Source organism: Panulirus ornatus, chromosome 11 (genome assembly GCF_036320965.1).
Source record: "Panulirus ornatus isolate Po-2019 chromosome 11, ASM3632096v1, whole genome shotgun sequence".
Lineage (NCBI taxonomy): Eukaryota > Metazoa > Arthropoda > Malacostraca > Decapoda > Palinuridae > Panulirus > Panulirus ornatus.
Window position 1 is genome coordinate 25,461,791 of NC_092234.1, and position 24,745 is coordinate 25,486,535.

At 41.7% G+C, this 24,745-nt stretch overlaps 5 non-coding genes across 5 annotated transcripts; 2 read left to right on the forward strand and 3 right to left on the reverse strand.

The window, feature by feature from the left end:
• Positions 1-10,016: 10,016 nt before the first annotated feature.
• On the reverse strand, positions 10,017-10,088 carry TRNAG-UCC (transfer RNA glycine (anticodon UCC)). Its single transcript has one exon. It is a non-coding gene; the product is annotated as a tRNA-Gly (tRNA).
• A 1,396-nt stretch (positions 10,089-11,484) lies between these two features.
• On the forward strand, positions 11,485-11,556 carry TRNAG-UCC (transfer RNA glycine (anticodon UCC)). Its single transcript has one exon. It is a non-coding gene; the product is annotated as a tRNA-Gly (tRNA).
• A 4,664-nt stretch (positions 11,557-16,220) lies between these two features.
• Positions 16,221-16,292, reverse strand: TRNAG-UCC (transfer RNA glycine (anticodon UCC)). Its single transcript has one exon. It is a non-coding gene; the product is annotated as a tRNA-Gly (tRNA).
• A 2,421-nt stretch (positions 16,293-18,713) lies between these two features.
• TRNAG-UCC (transfer RNA glycine (anticodon UCC)) lies at positions 18,714-18,785 on the forward strand. The gene has a single exon. It is a non-coding gene; the product is annotated as a tRNA-Gly (tRNA).
• A 4,283-nt stretch (positions 18,786-23,068) lies between these two features.
• Positions 23,069-23,140, reverse strand: TRNAG-UCC (transfer RNA glycine (anticodon UCC)). Its single transcript has one exon. It is a non-coding gene; the product is annotated as a tRNA-Gly (tRNA).
• Positions 23,141-24,745: the final 1,605 nt, after the last annotated feature.

The window sequence follows — 24,745 nt, forward strand, 5'->3', positions numbered from 1 at the left end:
GACATCTCTACATACTCAACTTTCCCCTACAATGGTTTAACACATGTCTACATACTCAACTTTCCCCTACAATGGTTTTAAACATCTCTACATACGTTAGCTTTCCCTTGCAATGGTTTAAGACATCTCTACATACGTTAGCTTTCCCTTGCAATGGTTTAAGACATCTCTACATACGTTAACTTTCCCCTACAATGGTTTAACACATGTCTACATACTCAACTTTCCCCTACAATGGTTTAACACATGTCTACATACTCAACTTTCCCCTACAATGGTTTAACACATGTCTACATACTCAACTTTCCCCTACAATGGCTTAACACATCTCTACATACGTTAGCTTTCCCTTGCAATGGTTTAAGACATCTCTACATACGCTAATTTTCCCCTGCAATGGTTTAAGAAACGTCTACATACGTTAGCTTTCCCCTACAATGGTTTAACACATCTCTACATACGTTAACTTTCCCCTACAATGGTTTAACACATGTCTACATACTCAACTTTCCCCTACAATAGTTTAACACATCTCTACATACGTTAACTTTCCCCTACAATAGTTTAACACATCTCTACATACGTTAGCTTTCCCTTGCAATGGTTTAAGACATCTCTACATACGTTAGCTTTCCCTTGCAATGGTTTAAGACATCTCTACATACGTTAGCTTTCCCTTGCAATGGTTTAAGACATCTCTACATACGTTAGCTTTCCCTTGCAATGGTTTAAGACATCTCTACATACGTTAGCTTTCCCTTGCAATGGTTTAAGACATCTCTACATACGTTAACTTTCCCCTACAATGGTTTAACACATGTCTACATACTCAACTTTCCCCTACAATGGTTTAACACATCTCTACATACGTTAGCTTTCCCTTGCAATGGTTTAAGACATCTCTACATACGTTAACTTTCCCCTACAATGGTTTTAAACATCTCTACATACTCAACTTTCCCCTACAATGGTTTAACACATCTCTACATACGTTAACTTTCCCCTACAATAGTTTAACACATCTCTACATACTCAACTTTCCCCTACAATGGTTTAACACATCTCTACATACTCAACTTTCCCCTACAATGGTTTAACACATCTCTACATACTCAACTTTCCCCTACAATGGTTTAACACATGTCTACATACTCAACTTTCCCCTACAATAGTTTAACACATCTCTACATACTCAACTTTCCCCTACAATGGTTTAACACATCTCTACATACGTTAACTTTCCCCTACAATGGTTTAACACATGTCTACATACTCAACTTTCCCCTACAATAGTTTAACACATCTCTACATACGCTAATTTTCCCCTGCAATGGTTTAAGAAACGTCTACATACGTTAGCTTTCCTCTGCAATGGTTTAAGACATCTCTACATACGTTAGCTTTCCTCTGCAATGGTTTAACACATCTCTACATACGTTAACTTTCCCCTACAATGGTTTAACACATCTCTACATACGATAGTTTTCCCCTACAATGGTTAAACACATCTCTACATACGTTAACTTTCCCCTACAATGGTTTAACACATCTCTACATACGTTAACTTTCCCCTACAATGGTTTAACACATGTCTACATACTCAACTTTCCCCTACAATGGTTTAACACATCTCTACATACGTTAACTTTCCCCTACAATGGTTTAAAACATCTCTACATACTCAACTTTCCCCTACAATGGTTTAACACATCTCTACATACGTTAGCTTTCCCTTGCAATGGTTTAAGACATCTCTACATACGTTAACTTTCCCCTACAATAGTTTAACACATCTCTACATACTCAACTTTCCCCTACAATGGTTTAACACATGTCTACATACTCAACTTTCCCCTACAATGGTTTAACACATGTCTACATACTCAACTTTCCCCTACAATGGTTTAACACATCTCTACATACGTTAGCTTTCCCTTGCAATGTTTTATAGAAGGTATTATGAATATATGACCTGAAAGGAAAGCTGTTGGAAGCAGCTGATGGTGGCATATTCGCGCAAGAGACTCTAAAAGGTAATTTTTGTGCTTCGGAAGAGCACTCGAAAGGAGAAAATCAACAGTAAATATGAATAGATGTAAGATTGTCAGTTTTAGCGGTGGAAAGAGCAAGTTAATTGGGGGTGTGAGTTTAGATGAAAAGATCTTGGAGGAAGTGATTTTAGATATCTAGGAGTGGACTTGGCAGCTCACGGAACCATGGAAGCGAAGGTAAGTCAAAGGTTGGGTGAGGACGCGAAGGTCTTGGTGGCATTACAGAAAGTATGGAACGAGAGGTCACTGTCAATGAGAGCGGACATGGGTATGTTTGATGGTATAGTAGTCTCGACGGTGCTGTGTGGATGCGAGGCTTAGGCTATACATGACTAAGTTCGGAGAATGGTGAATGTACCAGAAATGAATTGTTTGAGGACAAAATGTGGTGTGGGGAGGGTTGATCAAGTAAGTGAGAGAGAAGTGTAGTGGTAAGAAGAGTGAGATTAAGACAGCCAAAAGGGTGTGCTGAAATACTAGAGAAAATAAGAAAGAAGAGCTTGACAAAGAGGATATATGTGTCAGAAGTGAAGTGGAGAAGGAGAAGAGGGGAACCAAATTGAAGATGGAAAGATGGAGTATGAAAGGTTTTGAGTGTTCGGGGCCTGAACATGTAGGATGATATAAGGAATGCACAGGATGGAGTGAATTGGGATAATGTAATATACAAGGGCAACGTGCTGTCAAATAACTGAATCAGGACATTTGAAGCAGTCGAAGTAAAAAAAAACACGGAAAGGTCTGTAGGGCCTGGTTGTGGATAGAGGCTGTGATTTTGATGCACTATATATGACAGCTACAGAGTTGATATGAATAGATGAGGCAATTTCCTCTTCCGTTCCTGGCGCCACCTCGCTAATATGGGAAACGGCGAACAAATTTGAAAAGAGAGACTGCCGATTCAAAATGATAAGACTGTTCTCACTGCGAATATCTGCACCAGATTCAGTTCCAGTTTGCTGAAGGTGAAGCTACGAATATCTTTCTTGATTGTTGACAAGTTTCGGGAGGTGATGTCTTGGAGAGGTGCGCAATGGAGGGCTCCCAGGGATTGATGACTGGAGGGATGGATGTTGGGAGGTGCAGAACTAATGGAGAGATTTGTTGGAGTGTTCACTGAGAATGTTGACTTGAAGGACGGGTCTTGGGGCGAAAAATGACGGATGAGTTTGTTGGCGGGTGAGTAGAGTGTTGACTGGAGAGATGGGTTTTAGGACGGAAAGAATGAGGGAAGATATTGCTGGAGGGTTCGTAGAGAGTGCGGTGAACACGAAAAAATTAGGAAAAGCAGAAAAATGGAAACCATTTGCTCTTATGCTTGTCAGTAAACAAAAGTCAAATGCATGATGATTATAATAGATCAATACAAATTATGCATAATAATTATTTGAACATATTCTCTAGGTTGTATATATCCTCTTAACTGGCCCTAAGGTTATATTCTTAAAACACTACTTACATCATTTCTTTGATTCTTAACCCCCCTTTAAAACATGTATCTCAAATGAGATTAGTTTTAAGAAAGGATTTTGCAGTAATAGGATACTGTACTTGCAAGACAAATCAACATTCGCTGACTCGTCATCTATCATATTCTTAATCTCCGAGGGGATCATGTAGAGTTCATGGCTGGCTGGGGCCACACGGGTCTTTACAATGGTTACAGGCAGTTCGTGAAGCCAGGCCTCAAAGGAAAACAGCAGTGAGGCGTCTGATGGTCTGGTTTGGTCAGGGGATTAACAAAGTCATTTTTCGTGGGTCAGATTTTCTCTAAGTTGATCGCCTGAGTCTTAACTTTGTGCAATTTTCATTCATGCGCGATACATCAAAGTCTTTGCTCTCAAATTAGCAGATTTTCGGGCCGTCAATGAAGCAGGGATACGGAGTGACATTCATAGTTAACACGCGAAGTTTTGTGTTAGCTATCGAACTATCAGAGCGCTTGTAGTATCGAGAAAGACACACGTCTGTGAAGCAGCTTTCCCTTTACTAGCGTACATGAAATCCAATCACCGTATCCTTATTTCAAACATCATCTCATAAGAGTGATTGCTGTGTTCACTGCAGGCGGAGAAAATCAATCCAGGTACAGACAAAAATAATCTGGATATAACAATATATCAAATGATCATGTACATATGTAACAGCTTGCCTTGTCTCGGTTACTTGCAATTATATCAATAAGATACAGGATAATTATCTCTGCCCAGTTAGATATAGTCAGTATATGCCTATGTTGTTTATTGGGTTTAACGGCCAGCGACCTATAAGTAACGTTACTAGGCCTGCAACCCAGTTTGATTTCTGACTGTGTAAAGTCCCTACATAATAACCATATCAATACCTACAAATCCTATCTATTCCTGAAAAAAAAGTATTGGAAGAAAAGTAGGTGAGTATTGTGTCAAGTTGGCAGCAAAAAGATAGGGTAGATTAGAGATAGTCCTTCACCATAACATGAAGCGCATATATTAATCATGACATGATAACTACGGCAGCTCGTCAGCTAGACACCATAACGGAACCAACCCCAAGCCGAACTACCCCCGATCCTGGCCAGCAGCATAATGAGCAGCCCAGAGCGATAGCAGCCACACCCCGAAGCCAGCTCCGTCACAGAGTCGAACCAACGAACCACCTTATATCATCTTGAATATTTTCGTTTCCTTGAGAAAGATTAACAATTTGTTAATTATGTTGTTATCACCACCAAGTAAATTGTAGATGAAGTTGGTTTTCCTGTTTTTGAAAAAAGATAACCAGCCTCTTCCTGTTTTGATGATATTTGGTACATTGTATGAGGAGATGGTCTGTTGTTACATTGTATGAGGAGATAGTCTGTTGTTACATTGTATGAGGAGATAGTCTGTTGTTAAATTGGTTTGGAAGGTTTCACATCTTCCTGGGAAGTTCCTGTTCATATAGGGTTGTAAGTGAGTGCTGTAGGTACAGTTGAGACGTACGCGGACTAGCATGACTTCCCCTCTCCTATTCTTCCTGTACAAGGTCGTTCAATCCGCTACTTGTGGTTTATATTTTCTCGGTGTAGTGAGGTTGGTCCACTGACTTTGCCACAGAAGAAATATTGAATCCTTTCCCAAGGAAAGGCAGGACCCCAGCTCCCGAGGGATCGGAGCGCCCTCCTCGAGTTCTGAGGTCGACTCTGCCAACCGGTCTGCCTGTTCATTGTTGCCGTAAATGTTACAATGACCCGCCAGCCAGCCAAATCAAGATGATATCTTTATTATATGAATTCAATTTACCAATAATGTTGCCCTGAATTTCATTTGACTCGGTATAACCAGAATTTATAGCTAAATACCTGACAATGAATCGGTAAAAATGACTGATTTAATATGAATTGAATTGATTATATAATCTATGGCCATTTTTTTTTTCTTTTATACTTTGTCGCTGTCTCCCGCGTTTGCGAGGTAGCGCAAGGAAACAGACGAAAAAAATGGCCCAACCCCCCCCATACACATGTATATACATACGTCCACACACGCAAATATACATACCTACACAGCTTTCCATGGTTTACCCCAGACGCTTCACATGCCTTGATTCAATCCACTGACAGCACGTCAACCCCGGTATACCACATCGCTCCAATTCACTCTATTCCTTGCCCTCCTTTCACCCTCCTGCATGTTCAGGCCCCGATCACACAAAATCTTTTTCACTCCATCTTTCCACCTCCAATTTGGTCTCCCTCTTCTCCTTGCTCCCTCCACCTCCGACACATATATCCTCTTGGTCAATCTTTCCTCACTCATCCTCTCCATGTGCCCAAACCACTTCAAAACACCCTCTTCTGCTCTCTCAACCAATCTCTTTTTATTTCCACACATCTCTCTTACCCTTACGTTACTCACTCGATCAAACCACCTCACACCACACATTGTCCTCAAACATCTCATTTCCAGCACATCCATCCTCCTGCGCACAACTCTATCCATAGCCCACGCCTCGCAACCATACAACATTGTTGGAACCACTATTCCTTCAAACAGACCCACTTGTGCTTTCCGAGATAATGTTCTCGACTTCCACACATTCTTCAAGGCCCCCAGAATTTTCGCCCCCTCCCCCACCCTATGATCCACTTCCGCTTCCATGGCTCCATCCGCTGACAGATCCACTCCCAGATATCTAAAACACTTCACTTCCTCCAGTTTTTCTCCATTCAAACTCATCTCCCAATTGACTTGACCCTCAACCCTACTGTACCTAATAACCTTGCTCTTATTCACATTTACTCTTAACTTTCTTCTTCCACACACTTTACCAAACTCAGTCACCAGCTTCTCCAGTTTCTCACATGAATCAGCCACCAGCGCTGTATCATCAGCGAACAACAACTGACTCACTTCCCAAGCTCTCTCATCCCCAACAGACTTCATACTTGCCCCTCTTTCCAAAACTCTAGCATTTACCTCCCTAACAACCCCATCCATAAACAAATTAAACAACCATGGAGACATCACACACCCCTGCCGCAAACCCACATTCACTGAGAACCAATCACTTTCCTCTCTTCCTACACGTACACATGCCTTACATCCTCGATAAAAACTTTTCACTGCTTCTAACAACTTTCCTCCCACACCATATATTCTTAATAACTTCCACAGAGCATCTCTATCAACTCTATCATATGCCTTCTCCAGATCCATAAATGCTACATACAAATCCATTTGCTTTTCTAAGTATTTCTCACATACATTCTTCAAAGCAAACACCTGATCCACACATCCTCTACCACTTCTGAAACCACACTGCTCTTCCCCAATCTGATGCTCTGTACATGCCTTCACCCTCTCAATCAATACCCTTCCATATAATTTACCAGGAATACTCAACAAACTTATACCTCTGTAATTTGAGCACTCACTCTTATCCCCTTTGCCTTTGTACAATGGCATTATGCACGCATTCCGCCAATCCTCAGGCACCTCATCATGAGTCATACATACATTAAATAACCTTACCAACCAGTCAACAATACAGTCACCCCCTTTTTTAATAAATTCCACTGCAATACCATCCAAACCTGCTGCTTTGCCGGCTTTCATCTTCCGCAAAGGTTTCACTACCTCTTCTCTGTTTACCAAATCATTTTCCCTAACCCTCTCACTTTGCACACCACCTCGACCCAAACACCCTATATCTGCCACTCTGTCATCAAACACATTCAACAAACCTTCAAAAAACTCACTCCATCTCCTTCTCACATCACCACTACTTGTTATCACCTCCCCATTTGCGCCCTTCACTGAAGTTCCCATTTGCTCCCTTGTCTTACGCACTTTATTTACCTCCTTCCAGAACATCATTTTATTCTCCCTAAAATTTAATGATACTCTCTCACCCCAACTCTCATTTGCCCTCTCTTTCACCTCTTGCACCTTTCTCTTGACCTCCTGTCTCTTTCTTTTATACATCTCCCACTCAATTGCATTTTTTCCCTGCAAAAATCGTCCAAATGCCTCTCTCTTCTCTTTCACTAATACTCTTACTTCTTCATCCCACCACTCACTACCCTTTCTAATCAACCCACTTCCCACTCTTCTCATGCCACAAGCATCTTTTGCGCAATCCATCACTGATTCCCTAAATACATCTCATTCCTCCCCCACTCCCCTTGCTTCCATTGTTCTCACCTTTTTCTGGCCATATCAATAGCAAATAATTCCGCACAGAAAACCGTTGTATGGCTCGGTAGCCGCCTGTACTGAAGAGAACATGCGTTCAACCACGCACCCACACACTCACCTGACTTGGAACCATCTGTGTAGAAATGGACATATGATAAATGATCCATGATGACGTAACGGAATCGCTGGTGTACCTCACACTCCGACTCGTTCCTTTTCGTCGCAAGAAACCATTTACATGTCTAGAAATTACACGTTAATGTTTTTTTTTCTTACAATACCCTTTGATATGACCGGATTTGAAAATAGAAATACGTTGTAAAATAAGGCTTGTCTCTGATATCAACATAGAAAACACTATACTTCCATAAAAAGAATATAATTCAAACTAAAATTGAAGTAGTGGTTTGCTATTTTCATAATGTAATGATATTTCTAGCACTGAAAAACTGTGTAATTATATACCAAACTATATGAGATAATCTCCATTGTTTTTGAGTGTGTGCATGGAGATGCGTTAGTATCATATCAAGGCAGAATTCAAATTTGGTTCACCTTATAGACTTGAAAGTCACATTTGACAGGCGGCATCAGGGTTGTAAATAAACATAGCTTGGATTGGGAAGTCCTGCTCTGATATGTGGAATCACCTGAGAATTATTATAGTTACCTATCTCATATTGACATCGCTGAATAGCTGACTAAAGAAAATGATTTGGTTTGGTATAACTCGTCTAATTTCAACGATCGCAATGTCGCTTGTCTCTTTATTCTCATTAAATTTGATGTTTGACTTTTATTCTACACCATATCTGTCATCCCTGTTATCTAGATATCAGATGCTCTCTCTTAACCTCTTGTACCAGACTGTAATCTCAACTTGCCTTTGGCACTTCGATAGTCTAACCTCAGCGCTCTCAATATGTTTTAACAAATTTTTTCCCACTCTCTCATCCTTCCTTTCATTCTCATTAAGGATCACATACATACACTATCCATGACATCTAAAGTAGGTGGTCAAGATTTTTCAGTTGATGGAAGTAGCTTGACGTTGACAGCCATAATGAGACCTGGCAGTTGACAGGACTAAACTACCCATCTAATCAACATTTCTTATCTCCTCGATCGTTATCACAATTTACCGCACACCCAGCTAGGCTAGATGCCTTCTCTAAAACTCATCTCTTACCCCTATAAACATTATGTTTATCTTACAGATGTTACCATTTCCTTACTCTAGTATGCAAATATAAGTCTGCTATGAATCGATATTATCATTTTTTTCAGATATGTGCTCACTTATACTAACTTGAATTATCTTAATCTCAGTTACGTAAAAGAATATGAAAGGTACTTGAGAAGCAAGAGAGGTGCCACAGGCATTATAGAGGCACTGATAAGGCATTCATTTATCACCACAGAAATAAAGCATCTGTTCTAGATAAAGCCTTTGCATCGGTGTATACTGCCTAATACATTACGGTATGTGCCATAGCCATATGACGTTTCCACAGGTTCAAATATCAAAACTTTGTGCAGAAAAACATCAAAATTAAGAGAATAAATCCTGTTTATTCAACGGATTCAGGTGCCGCGTCACCTCGGTGTTCCCTGGAGGACCTGAAGTTGACACTTGGTGCACCGAGGAAACACACGTCACTTATCACCCGTTTACCGTCACTTCATCACTCGGGAAAGAGATCAAGGCTGCCACCTAACGGAGTCTTCCTGATTTCTTACGTGAGAAATCGATAGTAGATGGTTCACATGGTTACCATAGTAATGGATCCTGCCAAATCACTGCAACTTGTTAGTGAAATATGTAACAGAAAAGATAAAATGTTAACATCTTATATCGTCTATCTAGACTTCCAAAGGGCATCAAATAGATAATCATCCCTCAGTAAGATCTTTATATAAAACAAAAGAACACGGTTTATACCGAAGTGTGCCTTTGATTAAAAGAATTCAAACCAACAGAAAATGAGGTAAGTGGTAGAACTATAGTATTTCTTAAGCAAAATAAGGTGTACCTCAAGACCCAGCCTTTGTTCCACTTCCAATTTTTTTCACATTGTAACCGAATCTTGCGGACTTAAAAACATATTTCATTTTAAAGTGACGCGCTGACATACTAAACTGCTTCAGATAATGGACTTAGTGAACATAATCCAATTAGGTAATAGCTTGCCAGTTGTAATTAGAAAGTACATACGTTAAGCGATTTTCCAGTGGCATTTCACACTGTGCATGTTTCTACGGTTTCAAGCTGTATTCACTACATGTTGATTATGCAAAATGTTACTGCGATGGCCGGGAATCGAACCCGGGTCAACTGCTTGGAAGGCAGCTATGCTCACCACTATACCACCATCGCTCGCTAGTCACCGTTTCAGTTTCTTTATGATTTTCTGCTTGGTAGTCCCAGTGTACCTACCACGGCCACACGGACCCCTGAACCTGCCTGGTGGTCCCAGCGTACCCACCAGGGCCACACGGACCCCTGAACCTGCCTGGTGGTCCTGGTGTATCCACCAGGGCCACACGGACCCTTGAACCTGCCTGGTGGTCCTAGTGTATCCACCAGGGCCTCACGGACCCCTGAACCTGCCTGGTGGTCCTGGTGTATCCACCAGGGCCACACGGACCCTTGAACCTGCCTGGTGGTCCTGGTGTATCCACCAGGGCCACACGGACCCTTGAACCTGCCTGGTGGTCCTAGTGTATCCACCAGGGCCACACGGACCCCTGAACCTGCCTGGTGGTCCCAGTGTATCCACCAGGGCCACACGGACCCCTGAACCTGTAGTTGAAATCCCTCCTGTTATTCTTCTTTCTTCCAGCGTGAGTAGAGCGAGAGCTTCAATCCCGTTTCCGTCGCTTTGTGCGCGCGCGCGTGTGTGTGTGTGTGTGTGTGTTTATGTGTGTTGTTATACGTGTCTGTGTGTTATATTTGTGTTTCTTTGTGTGATTCTAAGTAATCGTGTGTCTTTTGAGGAATATCATCCCAATTTTGTGCCATGTTTCTGCGTATTCCCAGTGTTGGTCAAGCAATTTCTATCAATATAGATCATTTGATTCAGATCTCCTGATTATATGAGAAAATATTTGAGCGAAAGATGGTAATCATTGCGTGAGGGAAAACTGAAGATGTATAGATGAAGTTACAATGGGAAGAATAGAGAATGAGTAACAGAAACTCTCTCTCTCTCTCTCTCTCTCTCTCTCTCTCTCGGTAAAGTGTCAAACTCGCATAGAAATAACGCTAATCTGTATCATAAATTAAAATCACATGGAACATGGGCGTACTATGTGCAAGGATTAGTGATTGCCTCATCGACAGAGAGTAACGTGTCGTTTTAAATGGCGAAGCTTCAGACTGGCTGAACGTGACAAGTAGTGTACCTCATTCTTCTCATTATGTACAGTAGTGATGAAGATTTTCTTCGCAACAGAGACTTCACAGAAATCGACCTGAGATTTCATGGAATAAGCAATGTGTGTGAGGTTAGGCCGCCGGGATTGCCTACAAAGTCAGGGTTGTCGGGTTTGTATAAGCGGAATCGTTGAGATTCTCCGGAAAGTCAGGTCCGCTGAGTCTTAAAGTCAGGGCCTAAGAGGGTGTCTGTAAAGTCAGGTCCGGAGGGTGTGCAAAGTCAGGGCGACTGAGTCAGAGCCACTCTGGTTGCTTGATGTAGGGTCCGTGTGGCCCTGATGGGTGCACTGGGACACCAGGCAGATCGTACAATAGCATCAGCCGCAAGTATCACCATGCGATGGTGGTATAGTGGTGAGCATAGCTGCCTTCCAAGCAGTTGACCCGGGTTCGATTCCCGGCCATCGCAGATATGATTTTTGAAACTGCTATACGCAGACAAAACAAGTATTTACGATTTGACCATCGCATTAAGTCAAAGCAGGAGTTGCAGTTAATTCATTCATCAGTAAGTTCGAAATTTGGTGGCAGGTTAGAGTCCTGAACCTCAGGCCTAACTGTTCTGTGGTCCCGCCAGGTTCCTGCCTGTCATTCTCTCTCACTCAGGGAGGAAGAGTCTCCATTCTCTTACATTCCCTTGTAATATAATCAATGCATTTTTTTGTGTTCTCTCGTCAACAGTAATCATCAACTTTCCTTCAGGTATTTCGTACTGAATGCTATGAGATCTGTTTCATATTACCTTGTTTGAAATTACAGGAATTCAAGATCGTAGTCCTCAACTAAGAAAAAAAAGGAATTCATCGAGAAACACAGCACAGATGAACACATACAGACTAAGCATAGGCGCGCAAACAAACGAACTACAGACAGAGGAGGTAAGAACTCAGTCACTACTCACACTGTAAGAAAAAAAGTAATGTGAGGGATAAGATTTTAGTATGGATGTATAAGAAGCCGAGAGAACACTAACATAGATCAATTTTGTTTTGTTTCTATTCTAGAAAAAAGTCTATAACAAGAGCGAACAACAAAAAGTTAGGCCACGAGAGCGCACAGAAGGACTTGAGTTGTATATTAACAGAAGAAATTAAGCGGTTAGGTAACGCAACAACTGGAAGGTTAAAAAGAAGTGGTTGAAAAGAAAAGAAAAGAGGGTCGGAACCTGGCGAGAGGGAAGTGTAAAAATGATAATGAATAGTTGAAAAAACAGATCCTAATATGCACACACACACACACACGCACACACACACACACACACACATCTTTCTTAGGCTAGGATGTGTGTTTGGATACAAATAAGAGTAATGAGGTGGTATATATATATATATATATATATATATATATATATATATATATATATATATATATATATATATATATATATATATATGTACATACATATCTTTTTTTTATTCATTTATTTATTTTGCTTTGTCGCTGCCTCCCGCGTTAGCGAGGTAGCGCAAGGAAACAGACGAAAGAATGGCCCAGTTCACCATATACACATGTATATACATACACGTCCACACACGTCCACATTTAAACGTATACGTATATATACATACACAGACATATACATATATACACATGTACATAATTCATATTTGCTGCTTTTATTCATTCTCGTCGCCACCCCGCCACACATGACATGACAATCGCCTCCCCCCCGCATGCGCACGAGGTAGGGCTAGCAAAAACAACGAAGGCCACATTCGCTCACACTCAGTCTCTAGTTGTCATGTATAATGCACCGAAACTACAGCTCCCCTTCCACATCCAGGCCCCACAAAACTTTAGTGTATATTTTTTTTTTTTAAACTATTCGCCATTTCCCGCGTTAGCGAGGTAGCGTTAAGAACAGAGGACTGGGCCTTTTTTGGAATATCCTCACCTGGCCCCCTCTGTTCCTTCTTTTGGAAAATTAAAAAAAAACGAGAGGGGAGGATTTCCACCCCCCGCTCCCTCCCCTTTTAGTCGCCTTCTACGACACGCAGGGAATACGTGGGAAGTATTCTTAATCCCCTATCCCCAGGGATAAGTATATATATATATATATATATATATATATATATATATATATATATATATATATATATATATATATATATATATATATATATATATATGGGTCGAGGATGTAAGGCATGTGTACGTGTAGGAAGAGAGGAAAGTGATTGGTTCTCAGTAAATGTAGGTTTGCGGCAGGGGTGTGTGATGTCTCCATGGTTGTTTAATTTGTTTATGGATGGGGTTGTTAGGGAGGTGAATGCAAGAGTTTTGGAAAAAGGGACAAGTATGAAGTCTGTTGGGGATGAGAGAGCTTGGGAAGTGAGTCAGTTGTTGTTCGCTGATGATACAGCGCTGGTGGCTGATTCATGTGAGAAACTGCAGAAGCTGGTGACTGAGTTTGGTAAAGTGTGTGAAAGAAGAAAGTTAAGAGTAAATGTTAAAAGAGCAAGGTTATTAGGTACAGTAGGGTTGAGGGTCAAGTCAATTGGGAGGTGAGTTTGAATGGAGAAAAACTGGAGGAAGTGAAGTGTTTTAGATATCTGGGAGTCGATCTGGCAGCGGATGGAACCATGGAAGCGGAAGTGGATCATAGGATGGGGGAGGGGGCGAAAATTCTGGGAGCCTTGAAGAATGTGTGGAAGTCGAGAACATTATCTCGGAAAGCAAAAATGGGTATGTTTGAAGGAATAGTGGTTCCAACAATGTTGTATGGTTGCGAGGCGTGGGCTATGGATAGAGTTGTGCGCAGGAGGATGGATGTGCTGGAAATGAGATGTTTGAGGACAATGTGTGGTGTGAGGTGGTTTGATCGAGTAAGTAACGTAAGGGTAAGAGAGATGTGTGGAAATAAAAAGAGCGTGGTTGAGAGAGCAGAAGAGGGTGTTTTGAAATGGTTTGGGCACATGGAGAGAATGAGTGAGGAAAGATTGACCAAGAGGATATATGTGTCGGAGGTGGAGGGAACGAGGAGAAGAGGGAGACCAAATTGGAGGTGGAAAGGTGGAGTGAAAAAGATTTTGTGTGATCGGGGCCTGAACATGCAGGAGGGTGAAAGGAGGGCAAGGAATAGAGTGAATTGGATCGATGTGGTATACCGAGGTTGACGTGCTGTCAGTGGATTGAATCAGGGCATGTGAAGCGTCTGGGGTAAACCATGGAAAGCTGTGTAGGTGTGTATATTTGCGTGTGTGGACGTATGTATATACATGTGTATGGGGGTGGGTTGGGCCATTTCTTTCGTCTGTTTCCTTGCGCTACCTCGCAAACGCGGGAGACAGCGACAAAGCAAAAAAAAAAAAAAAAAAATATATATATATATATATATATATATATATATAAATGTACACACACCGAGGTCGCTGTGCTGTCAATGGATTGAACCAGGGCATGTGAAGCGTTTGTGGTAAACCATGGAAAGTTTTGTGGGGCTTGGATGTGGAAAGGGAGCTATGGTTTCGGTGCATTGCACATGTCACCTAAAGACTGACTGTGAACGAATGTGGCCTTTGTTATCTTTTCCTGGGACATTCAACGTGTAACTCACACGACTTTTTATTTCTAACAAAACCTTCCTTTTGTGGATGCTACGCACCAGCCTTCCCCAATGGCTGAATCTTTTCGTAGGTAAAGAATGTTTAATATACGGGGCACAACGAGAGTAGAACTCTCCCCCCAGTCCTGTGCAAACAAGTAAGTATGAATAGGTAGTTAAGGACACACTGCATTTATAGCACTCAATTGTCTGTTAGTATTTGAGTTCCTTTGTATTAGCTCATATTTTGTAATATGGACTAATGGAGAACGTGTAAAGAAATGTAACAAAGAAGGCTCAAGAAATGTAAGTCTTGAGTTACAGTGAGAGTTTGGAGGGCACAGATGTACCCTCCATGGGAGAGAAGAGAGGAAAGATTGACTTTAGCACAACTTGCCAGACTACAAACTAGCTTGTGCATATGGACAAAAGTAATAATCAGTTGAAATGGACTAAATAAGGAAACTGCGAATGCCGGCAGATTACAAAGGTCATATAGGAACTATGTTAAGAAAATTCAAGGAATGGGTCGCTGAAAATAATTACATGTACTGTAGGAGCATAAGAAAGCCTCATCCCAGTCATAATACATCAACAATCAGACCAAGCTTCAGAGTATGAGAGCGAAGTATAACTGAGGACGTCAAGGCTGCATCCTTTTGCTGTATCAGTATATACAGCTTGTGTAAACTTACTGCACAGTACACTGAAGTTTTGTTTACGACAGCTTCTAAAACTCACGCAAACACTTCATCACTTGAGGATAAAGCAAAGAACCCGCAAGATATTCTTGCCCATGTATGAAAACTTTTCACGAAAGTTCTGGCCCAACCAGCAGATCAACTGCGAAACTGAAATTCTGCGAGAGATTTAGCACAGCAAAACTTTGATCGCGTTATAAGCTCCTCCTGTCTATGACAAAAATGTTAATATCCGTAACATGAAAGCGAATCTTGGTATTTTGTTAGTAAGCAAGATAATTCACTGGCATGATAACCATGGACAAAGCTCATGAGCAAAAGACGACCAAAGGAAACCTGAAAGATTATTGATATTTTTCAGTTTTAAGGCAATAACGACAACATAAACATAGTCATCAATCCAACCTAATGAAAGCTGTCCATTAAGGTTGGGAACTTTGTGTGGTGACCTTTAGCACCTGATGAAGACTGAGGTCTATGATTGGCCTGCACTTTTCTCCCTCCCTTGGGTCATTTAACACTTGCACAAAGTACTTGGGAGACTTGTGTCCTTCCCATACTCTGAGATATTCCTGAGTCAGAGGAAGCAACATATCCGTATCTATCTGATAACAAGAGCAAGTAATGATAAAGTATGAAAACCTTTGAATAACTTTGGTCCACAGTGGAAAGTTCTAGTTGCCGGAAACAATGACTTGCAGGTGTGGTCCACACGCAAGGCAACGATCAGCCGAGGGTTTATTGCTTGTGTTGCCTATTGACACTGTGTACTGGTCAGTCTTATAGCTGTTTCTCCCACAGCTCTATGGCTGACGTCTTAAAGAATATTGCGATGGCCGGGAATCGAACCCGGGTCAACTGCTTGGAAGGCAGCTATGCTCACCACTATACCACCATCGCTTGATGGTAATTGAGCTTGACTGCGACACTTATTCTTATTTTACGATTGTCTGCCTGGTGGTCCCGCCAGGGTCACACAGACCTCTGAACCTTCCATAACCACACGAACAGTCAACCTGTGCGGGTCCTTCCAAACGACACTAACGGCCCTGACTTAAGAGACAGTGTACCCGCCAGGGACATGTGGATCCTTCAACCTACCTGTGTCCTCCTTCTACCATGAGAGAACTGTTCTGTGGTTACTTCGTGTTGGCCACTTAAAAATTTAAATGTAGGCAACATATCTCTTGTTATATTCCTTTCTTACAGTAAGAGTAGATTGACGGCTCCTTTCTGTTTCCGTCACTGTTAACCTAACCTAACCTAACCTTTTTGTATTGTAAGGGGAAGGCGTTTTACCCCCGTGGGGTTAACAATGGAGAGACCCAGGCTGGTTGGAGTGTGAGTTTAAATGGAGAGAACATGGAGGATGAAGGACGTTTTAGATACCTGGTAGTGGCTATGGCAGCAAATGAAACTCTCGGGGCGAAAGTGAGCCGTAGGGTGGGTGTGGAGGCTAATTTCCTAAGTATATTGGTATGTGTGTGGAAAGAGTCGTCATTGTCAGTGTGAACAAAGACATGCATGTTTAATGTCACGGTAGTTCCGACGGTGTTATATGGATGCGAGCCATGGGCCCTAGATGAAGAGGGTGGATGGCTGCATATGAAGTGTTTGAGGAGAGTGCATGGCGTGAGGACTGATCGGACGGGAAATGATTGGGTAACAGAGAGGTAAGGTAATAAGGGAAGTATGTCCGAGAGGTGAAAAGTGCGTGCTAATATGATATGGATACATGGAGAGGATGAGTGAAGAAAGGAGGACTGAGAGGGTTGTCTGCGGAGAACACAGTTTACCTTTCGGGGTCCGCGTGGCCTTGATTAGTATTACTGGACATACAGGCAGATCAGCGTAATGCAACAATATGTAACATCATTAAGCGATGGTGTTATGGTGGTGAGCATAGCTCCCTTTCAAGCATTAGACCCAGGTTCGATTCCCGTTCATCGCATCAATATTCTTGAATTTTTTTGATACGTAATTATGATATGAATGTCTTACAATGGTAAGACAGAAGTGTATAAGTAAGTTATTTAACAAGAGGATTATTACTGCGTTGCGATTTTGATGGGAAGTTTGAACACAGGAACTCCGGCCTGATTGTTCGGGTCATGTTCCTGCCTGTCATTCACTGTCAATCAGAGAAAGAGAGAGAGAGAGAGAGAGAGAGAGAGAGAGAGAGAGAGAGAGAGAGAGAGAGAGAGAGAGAGAGAGAGAGAGAGAGAATTTACATACTGACGAACACATACAAGATTTTCCCTAAAGGTAGAGCTACCGCGTAGTGCTCACCGCTGGAAAATGTCGAGTTACGAGGAACGACTAATATGAGTTGTGTGTTGCTTAATGTTATATATAAGACAGAGAGATTGTATGTTCGTGGAGTGAAAGCTAGTAGCACACGTGTGCGTGAGGCAGAGGGAAAAACACTTCCTTGGGCCAATGGGAGTGACGTTCCACAACCACTGAAGTGCTGGCTAGTCACTGTGCAGCCGTCACTAACCTTCGTGAAGCCCAGGTGGAGAGAACCGATGATACACCACCCTCGTAGGTGGCTGCCTACCACTTACCTCTTACCTGAGCGAGAGATGCACAGTAGCATGTTACGTCTTCCCTTTCTCCTCCCTTGTAACTTTATGTACATATCTTCAGTTCTCGTGAAAGTAATGAAAATCTTCTTTCATTCAGGTATTTTGCTCTCATATATCATGAAGTTTGAACCACAATACCTCGGTCGCAAAGAATTGTTGAAGGTTCAGGGGTCCGTGTGGCCCTGGTGGTACACTGGGACCACCAGGCAGGTTCAGGGGTCCGTGTGGCCTTGGTGGTACACTGGGACCACCAGGCAGGTTCAGGGGTCCGTGTGGCCCTGGTGGGTACACTGGGACCACCAGGCAGGTTCAGGGGTCCGTGTGACCCTGGTGGATACACCAGGACCACCAGGCAGGTTCAGAGGTCCGTGTGACCCTGGTGGATACACTGGGACCACCAGGCAGGTTCAGGGGTCCGTGTGGCCCTGGTGGGTACACTGGGACCACCAGGCAGGTTCAGGGGTCCGTGTGGCCCTGGTGGATACACCAGGACCACCAGGCAGGTTCAGAGGTCCGTGTGGCCCTGGTGGATACACTGGGACCACTAGGCAGGTTCAGGGGTCCGTGTGGCCCTGGTGGGTACACTAGGACCACCAGGCAGGTTCAGGGGTCCGTGTGGCCCAGGTGGATACACTGGGGCCACCAGGCAGGTTCAGAGGTCAGTGTGGCCCTGGTGGATACACTGGGACCACCAGGCAGATCATCGTAAAGTAACCCTCGTCAACACCATCAAGCGATGGTGGTATAGTGGTGAGCATAGCTGCCTTCCAAGCAGTTGACCCGGGTTCGATTCCCGGCCATCGCAACAATAATTTAAGTGATGTTATGTGCAGACATAACGATTAATCATGATATGAAGGTTAATTCCAGTTTTAGCAGCAAAGTACAGGTAACGTATGTAGTAAGAAACTTCAGTTACTGCGATGCAGCTTTGAAGAAGGTCTGAATAGAGGACCTTTGCTCTAACTCTATTGTGGTCTCTCCAAGTTCCTGCCTGTCATTCTCTCCACTCTCATTAGGAGAGAGAGGGAGAGATAAAGATAGATAGAGAGATGAATAGATAGATAGAGATATACATAGATAGACTGATAGATAGAGCCCTGCACGTTGGCTAACATTCTCTTTGCTCCCTAATGTAACTTTAGCTCTCTTCTGAATAAGAATTACCGTTTTTCCTTTAGATATTTTCCTCTCTATATATCATAAGGTCTTACCTTCTTTACTTCTTCATTTAGAATTACTCGAGTTTCCCAAGTAATGTACAGACAGACATGACAGCAAAAAGTAACTTATAGGAGGCAGGGCCCAGCGAGTGTAATACTCCTCATTCGTGAGGTGTGCACAAGTAGGTAGTAGTATGCAGGTAGGCAATGGGTAACAATTCACACACACACACACACACACACACACCCTCAAGAGATGGAGCCCCACGAGGTTTACGTAACTGGTAATTACACACAGGAGGTGAAATTCCCTCCCCGGACAGTACATATTGGGAATCAAAAATAGGTAATTACACAAACACACATAGATATGAAACATTTCCAGACAACATGAGTGTGAAACCCTCTTCCTGCACCACTAATCAGTAATCACACACATCACTCATAGAACAACTCAATTAACTAATAGCGAAGGTCCAGGCGAGAGCAACAGTGTTGGCATAGGAAGTCTGAGATGCAGTAAGGTTTAGAAGCAACAAATTGGCCTACCATGGAAGAGAGAAGATTAAGCTCTAACTTGATCATATCTTAAAGTATCTGAACTAGTTTGAAATTCTCAACAAGGTTGGTGGATGGTTGGATTATACTTAAAAAACAAATTATGAAAGTCGCTTGTTTTTAAGGTTAAAATGGAAATGTCATTAAGTTCTAATAACGAAATCTACAAATATAGAACACCTCACCGAACTGTAAAAGTAGATGAATACAATATATGAGTATCAAAGAAGATACGTCCTAGACATCAAACATAGATAGGAGAGACTGATCGTCTAGTTATATCAGTGAAGCTTGTCCAAACTCATCATCTATTATTACCCAAAGTTTAATTACATCTCCAGACACTTATAAAGACTTGAGGAAAGCCTTACCATTTGAGGGTGAAACTGATAGCCCATGAGAGTCTAACTCTCAACTGAAAATCCCAAAGAACCTGTCTGTGTCCTCCACAGACAACACCAGCCAAAAGGACTTCACAGGCAGCGATCAGTCCATAATAACGTGAACTTTGAACCTGCTTGTGTCATCCACAGACAACACTAATGGCCGTGACTTCACAGACAGTGTACCCGCCAGGGATACGTGGATCCTTCAACCCACCTGTGTTCTCCACGGACATCCCTACGACGGTAGCTTCACAGACGGTATTTCATGGTTTCTTTTCTATCATGAGAGAACTAATCTGTGTCAACGTCGTCTAGTGTGGACAGATTGAGGACTTCCTTCCTGTTTCCATCACAGTGTTTATACTTGTTCATAGTGCACGGGGAGGGAGGTTTACAGCCATGGGGCTCCACCTCTTGAACGTGGACTTTCGGGTGTATGTAAGGTTATATATATCTGTTTGTGTGCCAAAATTCTGTGTCTCTCTATAAATCTAGGTGTTTGAATGATAATTTGATAATGCCATCTATCATTTTTGCGTTACTATATTTCTACATATTCGTTATGAAGCTCAAAGAATTCGTAAAAAACATAACATCAGTCAGACCTCATAATATATGATAGCAATATATCTGGTTGACAGATGGTGATTACTGATTACTGAAGATGGAGAGATGAAGTTACAGAGGGAAGCAAAGAAAATGACAAAAATTGTCCAACAAAAAGCTGTCCCTGAACTCTCTCTCTCTCTCTCTCTCTCTCTCTCTCTCTCTCTCTCTCTCTCTCTCTCTCTCTCTCTCTCTCTCTCTCTCTCTCTCTCTCTCTCTCTCTGATGAAAATGATTGTGTTTCTGATTGGTTAGTCAGTATATTTCTTTGTATATAAGGCTCACGGTCAGCCTGAGAATTGGAAGACTAGCTTTATAGCACCATTGTATAAAGGAAAGGTGATTAAATGAAAATGTTCATATTACAGATGTGAGAGATAGTTGCATACACCTAGTAAGTTGTATGGGAAAGAGGTGATTAAGAGGGTGGTGGCACGCACAGAGCGTCACACTGGGAAGGAAGAATGGGGTTTAAGGAGTGGGAGATGATGTGTTGATCAGGTGTTTGCACCGGAGAATATGAGTGAGAAACACAGACAAACAGAAGGGAAGAGGATGATAAGGAGAATAGATATCCTTTGTGGAAAGTGTTACTAATATATAGTGGGGAAGAAAACTACCTCAAACAATAATGTTTTTTATAAAGTGAACAATGCTTGTATGGTAGAAGGAAAAGAGGAGAGTGAGCTGTCCCAGGAAAATTTTGGTGTGCCGCAGGGGTGTTTGACATCACCATGGCTGCTTAAACGTTTATGGAAATGGCAGTGAGGGAGGTGAGTGAAAGGATCTTCGACAGTGGAAAAAGTCTGCAAGAGAGAGGTGAGGTAATATGGGAAGTGTGTCCGAGAGAGGTAGAGTGTATGCTGATATGGTATGGATATATGGAGAGATGAGTGAGGACAGGAAGACTGAGAGGGATGTCTTTGGAGAAGACAAACTACCTTTAGGGGTCCTCGTGGCTCTGATTACTATTCTGGGACCGACAGACAGATCAGCGTAGTGCAACAATAAAAAACACCATCCAGCGATGGTGCCTTCCAGGTAGTTGACCCGGGTTCGATTACAGGCCATCGCGATAGTATTTTAGAGGCTGTTTCATATGAAATTGTGATATGATGGTCCATACAGATAAGTTAGGAAAGGGTAAGTAATATATTCAACAAGTTGCGAATTTGGTGGAAAGCTTGAACACCAGAACTCCAGCCTAACTGCGTTTTGGTCACGCTAGGTTCCTACCTGTCGTCACCTCTCACTGAGAGAAAAAGGGAGAGAGAAAGAGAGTCCTTGGTTCATATCAAATACTTACGACTACATTTTGCCGGGAAGAATCACCAGTGCGTATCGCTTGCCGTAGGATACGATAGACCTAAGAGAAAAAAAATAAGGTGAATTATATGTTGCTTTTGTTATAGAGGAAATGGAATAATTCATATCATGAAATGAAACCAAAAGCTCACATATGAGTAAGGTAGAGGGAAAAGACAGCTGCCTGGCCCAGATTAGTTGATTTATTACAACCACTGAAGTGCTGGCTCAAACAGCTTTCGCACTTTCTCCTGAAAACTTCTTCCAACGAGAAGTCTGGCCAACCAGCCTCTGGATATGCACTATCTAGACTAATAAACTTTCCATATCATCCGCGCATAGTTGAACACTTTTCCTAATGGCTACAGCTCCCGGCATAACGTAACTAGTCGCCTATAATCGGTGAAACTAAAATGCTTCAAGAGTTTTGTTATATGATGATTTATATTCTGACAAAATTTCCGTCCTTTTATACCCAAAGTTGCATAATCTATTATATAAAGGGAAATCCGTATATATAAAAAAACAACGGATCAAAAATAACATTTGCTTCAAAGGGAATAAGGAAACACTTTTACAAATATTTGATGAATATCAACATAAACATTGGTTTATCTCCAAGCTAGAAAGCAGACTAATAAGGATGTGAAGTTTGAGTGGCGACCTTTAGCACCTGCTGAAGACTGAAATCTATGACTGGCCTGCACTTTCCTCCCTCCCATTGGTCATATAGCACTTACTCTCAGGACTTGGGAGACTTCAGCATTGTTTCCTTACCAAACGTCCCATTGATGTACTCCCCAGTCAAAGACGGCAACATGTCCGTTTCCGTCTGATAATAACGAGTAGGTAACAATGAAGTATTAAGACTTTTGAAAACTTTGGTTCACAGTAGAAAAAGTGTTAGCTGCCTGAGCACATGAATTGCAAGTTTCCTCCACGCAGTAAGGCATCGACCACCTGAAGGCATATCATATGCGATACCGGAAGTTAACATCGTGTTCTGTTAATACTGTATACTTGATAGAGCTGTTAGTTACAGAAGTTTACTATTGACGTTTTAAAGAATATTGCGATGGCCGGGAATCGAACCCGGGTCAACTGCTTGGAAGGCAGCTCTGCTCACCACTATACCACCATCGCTTGAATACGATTGCGACAGTTACCATACTTCACAGACGTTGTAGCCTTGAAAGACACTTGGATCCTTCAACACGTCTGTGTTCTCCAGGGACCATCCCTGCAGTCCTGACTCCACAGCCAGTATATAATGATTTCTATTATGAGGGAACTGTTCTATGAGGACGTTATCATGGTCACCAAGAAATATAAAATGCGAGGTGTTTTTTCTTCCAGTGTGAGTAAACTGAAAGCTTTTTTCTTGTTTTCCTGTTTCATTGTACGAGAAGGGGTTTATATATCCATGACCACCCCCCTTCAATTTCTTGAACGAGTGACCATGTCTTGAACGTGTTTTCATATTTATTTCGGTGGCGTTATATATGACCGTTTATATGTCAAACATCTGTGTCCTATGTTTCTATGTATTTGTGTGATTGTATCGAATATCTCATCTACAATTTTTGTTTTACATAGTGCAATATTTCTATATACTCATTGTGAAGCTCACATGATTTGTAGCAAAAAAGAGAATATGAGTTAGACCTTATGATATGTACGAGCAAAATATCTGGCTGACACATAGTTATTTGGATAACCAGAGAACTGAAGATGTAAAGGACTTACAAAGAGGAGCAAAGAGAACGACTGGTATTGTACTATCAAAAACTCTCTGACACTCCCACCCACCATATACATATATACACATGTACATAATTCCTACTTGCTGCCTTCATTCATTTTCCTCGCCACCCCGCCACTCATGAATGACACCCCCTCCCCCTACACGCGCGCAAGGTAGCGCTAGGAAAAGACAACAAAGGCCACATTCATTCACACTCAGTCTCTAGCTGTCATGTATAAGTCACGATAAGTTTCCAAGTGCACTTTCGTGTAATAATCACATCATCAGGGGAGACACAATAGAGAAATTCTATTGGATCTAAGTTAAAGTACCCTAGAACTTTCACTGATAAATCCCTTAAATTAACAAAGAAATCACTTTATAGAGTTGAGCCTAAACCTCCCATTCGACACCAAGAATCTTTAAGTTCTCTCTTTTAATAATAATCTTACTTTACTTCCCATGTTGCTTAAATCCTTTAATGTAAATGTTGCCTTTAGCAACAATAATACTATATAGAATATCTTATTCAGGAATTCATCAGAAAATTCTCCTGGGTGCATCTATAAAGTGCCATGTAGAAATTGTGAGAAGTTTTATGTTGGACAGACTAGTAAGGATGTTTCTGTTAGACTTAAGAAACATAAATATAGTATAAGAACGGGACAAGAATCAAATGCCTTGTTTAATCACGTTAAAAACTATGATCATTGTATTGACTGGAGTAATGCCATTTCAGTTAGTAACTCTAAATCTATTACCACGAGAAATTATCATTGAATCTTATATTACTAATTACACAAAGAATTAAAATCTTAATATTAGTGATGGTCTATACAAATCAGATAACTTTATTGTTGATGAAATTTGTAAAATGATAAGTTTATGAACGCTCATTGTCTGTTTTCGACAATCGCATGTTTACCAAACGGCGTCCTAGCTTCATCTCTTCGTTGTATATCAACTGACTGTTATATTTCTCTCTTGTTTCTCCCCTAATGATG